We start from the raw sequence: 13275 nt of genomic DNA, 5'->3' as shown, positions 1-13275 counted from the left end.
ATGATTCCATGGCCGAAGTTAAAATTGCTGGAAGAAACATTAACAACCTTAGGTATGCAGATGATACCACCCTGATGGCTGAAAGTGAGGAGGAGCTGAGGAGCCTTATCACCAAGGTGAAAGAAGAAAGTGCAAAAGCTGGGCTGCAGTTAAACATCAAGAAAACCAAGATTATTGCAACCAAACTGATTGATAACTGACAAATAGAGGGAGAAAACGTGAAGGTAGTGAGAGACTTTATATTTCTAGGTGTGAAGATCACTGCAGATGCAGACTGCAACCAGGAAATCAGAAGACGTTTACTTCTTGGGAAGAGAGCAATGGCCAACCTCGATAAAATAGTGAAAAGCAGACACATCACACTGGCAACAAAGGTCCACATAGTCAAAGCAATGGTTTTCCCCATAGTAACCTATGGATGCGAGAGCTGGACCACAAGGAAGGCTGAACGAAGGAAGATAGATGCTTTTGAACTTTGGTGCTGGAGGAAAATCCTGAGAGTGCCTTGGACAGCAAGAAGATCCAACCAGTCCATCCTCCAGGAAATAATGCCCGGCTGCTCACTGGAGGGATGGATACTAAAGGCAAAGATTAAGTATTTTGGCCACATCATGAGAAGACAGGAAAGCTTGGAAAAGATCATGATGCTGGGGAAAATTGAAGGAAAAAAGAAGAGGCCGACTAAGGGCGAGATGGATGGACGGTATCCTTAAAGTGACTGGCATGAACTTGAAGGAACTGGGGGCGGCAACAGCCGACAGGAAGCTCTGGCGTGGACTGGTCCATAAGGTCACGAAGAGTTGGAAATGACTGTGTGATTGTAGAAGACCTGACAAATAACTTCAGTGGCTGAAAATTATGGAGATCTGTAAATGGTGCTTGCTGCAAGTTTTTTTAAAAAAATGTTTGAAATGTTAATTGGGTTTTTATATTAGGATATGATGTTTCAATCTGACTATGCACTGCGGTCAGATGTATTTGTATAAATTTTATATGTTGTACGCCGCTTTGAATCCCACCTACAAGAGAAAAGTGGGATAGAAATTAATAATAATAATAATAATCAATCCTTCCTTAATGTTTGCTAGCTCTTCTTGTGATATATTTTCAAAAGTTTCGATTTTTTTCAGTTTCTATCCCCATGACAAAGTGATCAGATTGGGCTATTTACTAAGAGAGATATCTGATATGATTCTTCCAATCTTTTATTGTTATTTGTTGAAGCTACCCCCTTCTACTGAACCTAACAAAGAGAATAAGAAAGAGGAAAGCAGAGAACCATTTATCCTAAAAACTTCTAATGTTCTGAAAATAGCCCATTCCTTAAAGTATGGAATTAACATCAGAAATCTATCAGAAATCTAGTTAGATAAATCATGTTGGCGCAAGAATGGTTAGTTAATTAATTGTATTACAGTTGACACCATAAACTTTTTTGTCACATAAAAAGTCCTGTTTCTCCCTCCCCCACTTTTCTGTTCCTTTCCAAGGGATTTCCATAAGATGTTCTGGAAATCCTATTTTCCCATTCTGCCCCCGCCCCCCCCAAAGCTTTTCTAGGGGACTTAAGATTACACCTTACATATACGTTATTTTTGTAATAAGATTCATATCCCAAATATTCAAAAGTTGGGATTAGATTTAAACTGACATTAAGGGAAAAGTGTCCCATCATTTAGGAACATGTTATCTATATGTTAAAGATAAGAAGAGCAATATATACACTATAATCCAACATACGGGTAAACAATTTATGAGCCACAGTTCACCCATCTTTCTGTAAATTTGGGTGCACTAGGTCTTCAACAATTCTCTCCACAGGCAGCTTTAGCATTTGTTTATTAAATAGCCAAATTCAAATCATAATTATAGGTCAAAAATAGAGGCAACCAATCGATAAACCATTCCAGTAGACAGTGGAGAATTTCAAACAGGCCACTAAAAGTAAGCTTATTAAGAACATAATAAAACTCAGAAAGCCCTGTGCAATGCACAAACTTTGCAAAATGTAAATCTCTAATAGTCTGTGAAAAGAGCTCAGCATACATCAAGAGACAATAAATCACCTTCATGAATGAATACAACAAACTCTATTTAATTGCATCATTAAGTGCAGAAGACAATAAGGGTCACAGAAAAAAAAAACTGTATTGAATTTTGTTGGTTCTAAACCTTTGAACTGGATTATCTTGAGTCCACACTGCCAGATAATTCACTTCAGTGTGCATTTTATACAGCTGTGTAGAAGGGGCCTCATATAATCCAGTTCTAAGCAGATAATATAAGATCATAAATATACAGTAGAGTCTCACTTATCCAACATAAACACGCTGGCAGAACGTTGGGTAAGTGAATATGTTGGATAATAAGAAGGGATTCAGGAAAAGCCAATTAAACATCAAATTAGGTAATGATTATACAAATTAAGCACCAAACATCATGTTATACAACAAATTTGATAGAAAAAGTAGATCAATGCTCAATAATGCTATGTTGCAATTACTGTATTTACAAATTTAGCACCAAAATATCACAATGAATTTAAAACATTGACTACTAAAAGGCAGACTGCGTTGGATAATCTAGAACACTGGATAAGCGAATGTTGGATAAGTGAGATTCTACTGTAATATGAAATAATTACTGTGGTAATCCAGTCCAACTTAATTCTGCTATGGAGGACACAATCCAAGATTGCCCAACAGATGGCCACCCATCCTCTCAAGAAGAAGAAGAGGAAGAGGAAGAGGAAGAGGAAGAAGAAGAAGAAGAAGAAAAAGAAGATACAATCATAAGGTTAGGAGACACCCCTAAGGATCATCCAGTTCAACTTCCTTCTACCATGCAGGAGGACACAAACCAAGCACTCCTGACAGATGGCCATCCAAGATCTGCACAGTAATAATACAAATCGAATCATAGACAGTTAGGAGAGACCCCTAAAGGTCATCCAGTCCAACCCAACTCTGCCATTGCACAATACAATCCAAGCACTCCCAACAGATGGCCACCCAGCCTCTCAATACTAATATTAATAATAATAATAATAATAATAATAATAATAATAATAATAACATCATCATCATGCAATCCTAAGGTTTGGAGTGACCGCTAAGGATCATACAGATCAACTTCCTTCTACCATGAAGGAGGACACAATCCAAGCACTCCTGACAGATGGCCATCCAGCCTCTACATAATGATGATGATGATGATAATAATAATAATAATAATAATAATAATAATAATAATAATAGAAACATAGAATCCAAGAGTTTGGAGAGATCCCTAAGGGCCATCCAGCCCAACCCTTTCCACTATGCAGCAGGGCACAATCCAAGCATTCACAACACATGGACAACGTATAAATACTATACAATACTACACAGGGACATAGACCCCCTCTACCCTCACCACTTTCACAGTACACAAACAACCAAATACATACTAAACATAAAAACAACCATACAACAGACATTCAATACCACCACTACCTCAATAAGTTCTCACCAACACCACCAGACAATGCCACAGCAACGCGTGGCCGGGCACAGCTAGTATATATATAAAGAGAGAGAGAGAGAGAGAGAGAGAGAGAGAGAGGGGAAAAGGTAAAGGTTTTCCCCTGACATTAAGTCCAGTCGTGTCCGACTCTGGGGGTTGGTGCTTATCTCCATTTCTAAGCCAAAGAGCTGGCATTGTCCATAGACAACTCCAAGGTCATGTGGCCGACATGACTGCATGGAGAGCCTTTACCTTCCCGCTGGAGTGGTACCTATTGATCTATTTGTATGTTTTCGAAGTGCTAGGATGAAAGAAGCTGGGCTAACAGCGAGTGCTTTCTCCGCTCCCCGGATTCGAACCTGTGACCTTTCGGTCCGCAAGTTCAGCAACTCAGCTCAGCCACCACAGGCTCAGCATCATTCACTCCAGAGTAAGAGCCATGTTGTTATTTTCTAAAATAATGACATACAGATGATTGACTGGTAATATATAACACTTAGGTGAAGCTGGAAGATATAGGAAAGTGGGCTCTGAATGGTTGGATTTAAGATGGAGCAGCTGCTCTATTAAAGGGATGTTACTGCTTCCATTCCTATGAGGTCATGTTTCTTATAATGTCTACGACCTGAATTGAAACAGTAACACGGACTTCACAGAAAGGACACTCTGCTTTCAATGCACAAAATAGCCACACACACAAAAAGAGTAAAAATTTGCAAAACCAGTTAACAGAACAAAGAGAGAGCTTCCACTTACTATAAAGCCAAATACTCTGAGTCTGATATGGCTTTAAGGTTTAAAGGGCACACAGAACCAACACTGGAGGCCACCCCCACCCCCTTCAAAGCAGGCCAATCTGGCATCCTCTACAGATCCCTAATATTCCAATATCATAGAAGATGCATTTTTCAACTTATTGTGGAAGGAAACCATGGACAATAACAAACTCTACCGAAATGAACAACCTCTCTCAGAGGTTACTACAAAGCCACCCTTGAAGCTAGATAGTTTCTAAAAGCATCCTTTATGGGTTTGCTGCGTCCTCCAGGGTGACTCTATGATAACTTCTGGCAGAAACATAACATAGATTTGCTTGGAAGACATAGAAAATACATATTTTTTCAGATAGGTAAAACGAAACATACTGGTCCCTTGGGTACAGGGGATATATTATATTATTAAATAGTTAGAGAAATATGGTTATTAAAAATATACCCTTTTCCATACCCAAATTGAAAATTATGTTTATATTGCTTCTGGTCACACTGAGAGTGGTGCTGCAGACTGTTTAAGGGTGTGTCTACACCAGGGGCCCTCAAACATTTTAAGCAGAGAAAGTGGTATTAGATTGCATTAATTCTACAGTAGATTCATCCCAAGTGATCTGAGCAACAGAAATTTGAACTGAAGCCAGAAACACTTATGACAGAAGGCAGTAATGTTTTTTCCAAATACGTAGTACACTTTTTGCAGTCATTATGGTTTTTCAGTCCTTTAACTTTTGAACAAGTTGTATTCCACAATAACTGTATGAGGTGGGAGTTTGATTAGATAACTAAAGAAAATATTTCCAAATGCACCTTGAAGGGGTAAAAGGATAAGTTGCATAAACAGCTTTTAGTTTTAGCTTTTGTCCAGTCAAGTTTGCTCAATCTAGTCAAAGCTTTTATTGTCCCATTTGTGTTACAATACCATAATTATTTATTGTGTCAGGAGTTTGCAAAGATAGCCCCAATTATTTATTTTAATGGGATAGATGAATTTTGATTGCTACCAGAACACATTATAAAGCAAGGATGGTTTATATGTACAGTAGAGTCTCACTTATCCAACATTCGCTTATCCAGTGTTCTGTATTATCCAACGCAGTTTGCCTTTTAGTAGTCAATGTTTTTGTAGTTAATTTTTTCCATACATCGTGAAGTTTTGGTGCTAAATTCGTAAATATAGTAATTACTACTTAATAATTACTGTGTATTGAGCTGCTTTTTCTGTTTATTTGTTGTAAAACATGATGTTTTGGTGCTTAATTTGTAAAATCATAACGTAATTTGATATTTAATAGGCTTTTCCTTAATCTCTCCTTATTATCCAACATTTATGTTGGCCCATTTATGTTGGATAAGTGAGACTCTACTGTATCTCATAGGTTAAAACAGTGGTTACCAAACTTATTTGGCTTACCGCCCCCTTTTACTCAGCGCCCACTGGAAAGGGCGTAGCTTAGAGGGGTGGGAGTGGCTCCTGCTTAAGAAGGTGGGGCTGAGCCTCTCCCCTAGTCCAAGATGCAGGGCTGGGAGGGGGAGGTGGTCACAAATGGGTGACCAGGACTGGAATGGGTGGAGTTATGTGATGACTCATGGGCCTTGTAGTCCTGTTCCTAGTACTATTGTGGCAGATGAAGATGAAAACATGGGGTTTTCGCCGGTTCAACAAGAACTGAAGTCTCTTCACCTGCAGGATGTTGATGTTTGCCCACAAGAATTCAGCCAAACAAGCCTTGGGCAGAACTCCCCTCTGTTTCCCAGGAAGGAAATTTATTCTAGAGAAAGGGGAGTCAGGGAGGCTAATCGGAGAAGTCTAAGAATCGCTGCCAAACAAATGGCTGATTAGGTCTGCTTCCCTTGGGAAATTCTAAGGAGTCATGCATCTGGACAGAGTTGGGTTTCGCTTCTCGTTCTCTAGGGAAAGAGTTCTGTTGGCGGGAAAACGAGACCCAATATAGGTGTTTGGCGTGAGGGATTCTTTGCGGAGTCAATTGATCAGCTTGAGGAGAGAGATCGTGTGTGGACTTCGTAATCCCAGTTCCTTGCTTCCCGATCAAGCTTCAAGCCTTGCCCTGTCTCACGGTTTTACCACGGACTCTGTTTCATGCTTCATGTTTGCCTTGTCTCCAGTCACAGATCTAGCCAAGAATCAAGTTTATTTCCAGCCTTGTTGTCAAGCTTCATTGGACTCTAAGACTCTGTTATTTCCCCACACTATTGCTTGGCAAAGTGTGTGTTTCGGTCAAGTGGATTAAAACTTTGAACTCTAATATCATTTATTGGACTATACATTTTTGGACTATATTTGACCTCATTTGAAAGGTCTGCTTCTGAACTATATTCTTCACTTGTTTTTATTGATTTTATATATTTCTTTAATAAGGATATTAGATAGAGACTGGCCTCTGTGTAAGGTTATTGGTGCTCTGCTGCCAGGGTTCTGACAAGTTACGAGCTCTGAGGCAGGGCTGAGCTTCTATCCCTGTCCTGCGGCGCCTAGCAGGACACAGGGAGCGGGGCTAGAGGAGAGGGCGGGGCTTCTTCCCAAGTGCCTGTTGAGGCTGACCCTCTATATCCCGCCCCATGTTCTAACAAGCACCTCAGGGGAGGTATACAGAGGCTCAGCCCTGTCTCAGGTTCTTGGAAGGATGCCCCGCCCCCTTCCCCGGCTCCGTCCTCTGTGTCCCAAGCGCCTCAGGAGAGGTATAGATTCTCAGCCCTGTCTTGGGCTCTCAGGAAGAAGCCACGCCCCTCCTCTGGCCCCGCCCCGTGTCCATCACGGCCCCCCTGGATTGCTGCAGTGCCCACCAGGGGGCGGTAGCGCCCACTTTGGGAATCACTGGGTTAAAGTGATACCAGTTTTAAATGTTTCCACTGCAACAAGGGTGCAAAAGAGGGAAGGCACAATGGCAAGAGAGCAGGATGGATGAGGAAGATGGATAAGTGAGGAAGACTTGGAAAGTTCTGGAAATGAGTTAAAAGTGTGTGTGTGCATTTGTATCTTACAGGTAAAGGTCAGACAGGAACAAAAAACCTTGTATTCAGGGAACGATGGCAAATGAATTCAGAAGCAGTGAAAGGCACCTTTTTCTCCCAGCCCCGCTACAGCCTCCTTCTGCTTTGCTAAAAAGATCAACCATATGATGGGAGTGACCTCCTCCGAAGAACATGATGAGGCCATGACAGCAGACAGTATTACTAGATTAATAAACAATCTAACCTGATATGAAAGGTAGCTTATATCTTGATTTAATGAACACTTCTTTAGAGCACTATATTGTTAGTATCACTGTTTTAGAACCAAACCACTCATTAGTATTTTTCTTTAATTACAAACATTTAACAACAGAAATAGTCTTCAATGCTAAATTATTATCCATAGGAAAACCTATCAAAAGGTATATCAAAATAGGTTAATCAAAGCAATTCTGTTCTTGTCCCCAGGGCTGGAAAAATCATATATACAGTGTTCCCTCACTACTTCGCGGTTCACTTTTCGCAGATTCACTGTTTTTCAATAAACTCTAAAAGACTATTATAAATCATAAAAAATTACAATTTACAGCCTAAGGAAGGGAGAAAGGAGAAGCCAAAGGGAGAGAAAAGGAGCCCAAGTGGCAACGGGAGGAGAAGGAGGCAATTTATCAACACACGATTGGTTGATAAAGACTTAAAATAGGGTATAACGACTAAAATAATGTATAAATATCAAAATAAATATAGTGTCCCTACTTTGTGGATTTTCACTTATTGCGGGTGGTCCTGGAACCTAACCCCAGTGATAAGTGAGGGAGCACTGTAGTTTGCCACCATGCATCTGAAGTTATATTGCTGATTAGAAATTTTATGCATTCATTCAATTTTGTTCAAAGTTTGAGCCTCAAACTTTAATGCTGTTATATATGAATTTTTGAGATTTTCCAACCCCAGTTCTAATTTCACAGAAAATTTCCATGCAACATATCAATCTATAAGTCTGGTTATGAAATAAACAGCCACTGCAATCTTATCACACTTTACCAGTTTATGGTGTTCATCAGGAAACAAGACCTTGGTGCAACGAAAACATCACTGCACAAATTCCCTATAATAAAGAATCCAATAAACCATTAGTTTAAGATGCAGCATATCTTTAGAAATCAGAAAATTGGGTACTATTTGTTTCCAACTGAAAAACCAATAAACAACCTGCACTAAAATAGATTAGATGGGAAACTGCAAGAAAGATGCAAGCCCTTCTCACACATTTTGTGCTAAATCTATGGGGTATGGATTAGTGGTGAGCTTGTTGTGAAATTAAATTCTACATGAATGAAGAAGACAATTGTGCCCCAAAACCAAAAAGCTAGGGAATTATCCAGAATTGTTTGTTGGATGACACATAGGCCTGTAATGAAAAAATGGAATGAAGGAAATTTCTAAAAAATCTGTAAGGATTTAGCTCACATATAGCCTTCATCAGATGTAGTAAGAAATCTTGGTCTGAATCTTGCTTTAAGAAACCATACAATGAGAAATGGGATGGAATACATTGTAGACAGGCATGCTGAATGTACGTACTTCACTAATAACACTTTAGCTTTCATGAGTATGCTACTTAATACAACAATTTCACACCAACCTTCCCAACGGTGGCCCCTTCTACATTGCCATATAAAACAAAGCTTATCTGCTGTGAACTGGATTATATGGCAGTGTAGATTCATATAATCAATTTCAAAGAAAATAATGGGGATTATCTGCTTTAATGATCTGGATTACATTACAGTGTAGATGGGGCCTTAGAAGGATCATCAATTGTAAAATTACAGCTCGTCTATAATATTTGCATCCAAATCCACCATCTGGCAATCTATGTAGACATTACCATAGCCGTGTGCAAAACTGTACAGGCTGAGTCATAAAAATTAGAGCATAGGAGATTGTTTCTGTAAAAACAGAATATTGTAAATGAGTGAGTGAATGCCAAGTTAAAATTCAGATTCAAATTAGAGGTATGCCTTCATGGAAACAGAATTTGCGTTATATGGATTTAGTTCTATGACCTCTTATCAATTGTCACATAATAATCCTCTTTTACTAAGCTTTGTACTAACAGCATAACATTCATTTAGAAAACACATTTGAACTATAGTCCAAAGCAAAGCTCAATCAACTCCACCCTAACTTAATAAACTATATTCAAAAATGAAGTAAAATAAGTGAAAGTAAATAGAATAAAGGTGCTTCCTGAATGTTTTGTTTTAAAATCATTAGCAGACTGTAGTAAGAGTTTGCTGGTTGCTACCTGCTGCCGCCACCTTGGCCCCACATCACCAGTAGTACTCTGCTGTTTGCAGGACTAAGGCTGTGACTCCACAAGTAGTACTGCTCACTTAGCTCATTTACCTTGCTGGTTGTTGTGTGCCTTCAAGTCCTTTCAGACTAAAAGTGACACTAAGACACATCTAATACAGGGTTTTATGGCAAGATTTGTTCAGAGACAGTTTGCCTTCACTTTCCTCTGAGGCTGAGATAATCTACTTTGCCCCAAGGCCACTTACAGGGTTTCCATGGCCAAGCAGGGATTCAACCCCTGATCTCCCACTGCATCAACGCTCATCAGTAAAAGTGGGCACATTAAAAAGGGGGCATCACATTATAGGTGCAACTTCAGGTCCATAGATTGAGGGCCTGAACCTTTGCTAGATATAGAGGAAAGTGTTTATCTGCTTTTAATATCTGCCTGCTTGCATAGCATTTTTTGTTCAATTGTGCCAAAAAAAACCCAGCATTTTTGTCTGCCCAATAAAGGAAGTATGTCCAGGAAGCAGTTATCAGAGTTGTAGAGGAAACATAGAAATAAAAAGCAAGGGAGGAATTATATTATCATGGGAGGAAGAAACATAACATGATGCTGATTTCCCACAAACTATCTTCTCTGTCAAGAAGTCTTGATACTCTTGGTGGAAGTCCCCATGAATTGAAAATGCTGCTGCTGAATGTCAGTTGTGCTCATGGGTGAGGCAGCCACTTCTCTTAACTTTGCCCATGAGGTTTCTCATGATGTAGAAGCAGGTCCTAGGGACAGATCACTACCTAGTTGGGTTTAGATTCACTGGGGCTCAGAACCTCTGCAGGGTCAGGGATGGTTAGATTGGTCCAACTCAGAAGGCTACAGAAAATCTTTAAACAACTCTCAGGTATTTTCCTGTCACCTCAGTAGGCAACTATATCGTCTGGGCAGGGAGATTATTGATCCTGAATGTTTGCCATAGCAAAGTGGAGCCAAACTAGTCCCCTGGTTTTCTGAATAGCTGGCAATGGTGAAACAAGTAAGATGGAGACTAACGGAATGTTAAAAAGAGACTTGGGGTAAATCTGACTGAATACAAACTAGAGCCTATTTGAAGGCTACCCTCCATGGTAGGGTAGCAACAAATAAATTATTTTCTGACACCAGTACAGCTGCAAGGAGATATCCAACAGAGCTCTGTCAAGTGTCCTGGCTTCTACCAGTATTACTTTCTAGCTCCTGAGATGATAATACAAATCACTCAACAGCTCACTGTGAAAAACTGCATTATGATGTACACACAAAACCACTAAGATCAATGCCAACTTGGATGCTAGAGTTGATGCTGTCCTAGCACATGTAACTTTGAGCCTGACCATCCAATAATAATCGTTTCTTTTCCATTTGTATAACGTGAAGATGTGGACAGGAGATGTGAAAACCACCACTTCTTGGAGAAGTGAGAGCCATTATGTCTGCTAGATCCTTACACCTCTTGGTTCATTAAAGGAATCAGAGGGCCGACTAAGTGAAATCAATGCCTTATTAGAGCAAGGCAGACTGCCAACATGTCTAAGATGCAGTCATAGGACCCAGTTAAAAGAGCCTTCCCTAAATCCCTCTCTTAATGGATAGCAGTTGGCCAGTATCCAATATTCCATTTTTGAAAAGAAACAGAATATATAGTGGTTTCCAGGCTACATGTTTTCTGGATGAAATCGATTATCTAGATCTATTTCAGTCTAGCTTCAGGCCTATTGTACAGCTCATTTGATGGATGACTATTCCTATTGGTTCTACTGGACCTCTCAGCGGTTTTTATACTATCGACCACTATCTTTCTGGGATATTGCATTGATAAAAGCTCTAAAATACAGTAGCTTCATCTCTTCAGGGAGAGATCAACCCAAAGATGGGGCTGTGAAATTAGCCTGTGAATTCCTCAGGATATAGTTCTATCATTCAAGTACTCAACATCAACCTGGTGGTCTACATTTTTGTGGCTTGGTGCCACCAATACGCTGATGACATATTGGAATTCCCTCCCTAAGGAGATCAAATTGGCTCCCTCCCTACTCTCTTTAAAAAAAAAACAACCCCTAAAGACCTTTGTATGCTCACAAGCATACAGAGAGGAAGACACATAGAACATCTGGCACAAATATAATGGAAACGGAATATGGAAATGGCTTGCTACTTTGGCTTTTAAATTCTTTATTTTATTAGTCCTAATTGTAAATCTTGTTTTAAAATGTTTATCTGTCAAAATGCAAATTTATTATGTGATGCCTAATTTGTCTCGCTATTACTTGATGTGGATGTTTAATATGTTTTATTTGATTTGTGACTGTTTTGATTGTTTTGTTTTTGATTGCACTTTACGGCACTGAATGTTTGCTGCTGTTTGTTGTGAACTGCCCTAAGTCCCCAGGGTAGATAGGGCAGAAATAAAGTTGTTGTTGTTGTTGTTGTTGTTGTTGTTGTTATGACACTCATTTATATTTATCAATTCTATCAAAATCCAAGAGAGCTGTTTTGCTTTCAAACAAATATCTAGCAATTATGATGAACGGAAATTGGATTAATACAATGAAGCTTAATTCAGACAAGACAAAAGTATTCCTTTGATCAGTAAAAAGGCAGATCAAAGAATAAGGATTCTGCTTGTGTTAGATGGGCGTACATTTCTCTCTGAAGACACAGATTTTCAGTTTATATGTATATCTTGACTCATTAAGCCTAGAGGATAAGGTTTCTCAATACCCAGTAGCTAGTGTGCCAGTTTGACTATTCTTAGAGATGCCTGATCTAGCAATTGTGATATATGCCTGTTAGATTACTGTTAATGGGCTAAGCTCAGAGCTGCCTGTGAAGAACATTAAGAGTCTGCAGCCAAAGTGTTAACCTGAATTGTTTTTAATATTAATGATGTTTAAAACTGTTTTAATATTTGTATATTTCTATATTTTAAGTTGTACTGTCATGCTTTTAATGTGAGCCACTTTGAGTTTCCGTATGGAGAGAAAAAGCAGGATATAAATAAACATAATAAATGAATGAATGAATAAACTGTGACTAATTATACGGACAATACAACTTTCTTATATGAATTCCCTTGACTAGGGTTGTGTTTTCTGGTACAAGCACTGGTTATGTAATATACATCCCTACTTGATTTGGGATCATGTAAGGCCATGAAAGCCTTCAACAATGCAACCTCTTCTCTTTTAAGTGTGAACAACTAAATTCCTGCACTCATTCTCCCAACAATGAGTCACCTACTCCTCAGTTTACTTAGTTATGAGTAATCCTTCTCCCACATTATTCATTATAAAAAAACAGACCTTGCCAAACAATTTATTTATCTACACCAGGGAAGGGCAATTGCAGGAGATCTTGAGACTATTTTTTGCCTCTAAAATCCTCCCTGAGCTGCCAAAAATTCCAGAAATATCCAGAAGTACAATTCTGATTTGAAAAAAAACCTGCTGTTGTGTTGTATTGTTTCAAATAGTACAGTATAATTGCAACGTATTTTAAAAAGTAAATGTTTATTCCTAGAAAATTTCAAACATTTTTTCTTTTCTTTAGCCAGAAAGAGGGCCATTTATGGCATGTAGTGTTTAGTGTAAATAAAAGCCTTGTCTACCCGAATCTACATTCCAAAGTGTTACCATATGGACTACTGCTAATCAATATGCAAGTACAGTAGAGTCTCGCTTATCCAAC

General features: G+C 39.0%; 1 protein-coding gene across 8 annotated transcripts in view; it reads right to left on the bottom strand.

The window, feature by feature from the left end:
• The window catches only part of asph (aspartate beta-hydroxylase), a 141400-nt gene that overhangs the window by 120901 nt on the left and 7224 nt on the right, over positions 1-13275 (bottom strand). Inside the window, exon 1 of one of the 8 annotated variants that reach the window (XM_062980338.1) lies at positions 8292-8314. The exons of the other annotated variants lie outside the window; for them this stretch is intronic. The gene's annotated coding sequence lies outside the window, so the exon portion shown is untranslated. Of the gene's footprint in view, positions 1-8291; positions 8315-13275 lie in introns of those variants that run through there. 8 annotated transcript variants of the gene reach the window in all.

This window comes from Anolis carolinensis, chromosome 4 (genome assembly GCF_035594765.1).
Source record: "Anolis carolinensis isolate JA03-04 chromosome 4, rAnoCar3.1.pri, whole genome shotgun sequence".
Lineage (NCBI taxonomy): Eukaryota > Metazoa > Chordata > Lepidosauria > Squamata > Dactyloidae > Anolis > Anolis carolinensis.
Note: the sequence above shows the minus strand (reverse complement) of the source record. Positions and strands in the feature narration are given on the sequence as shown.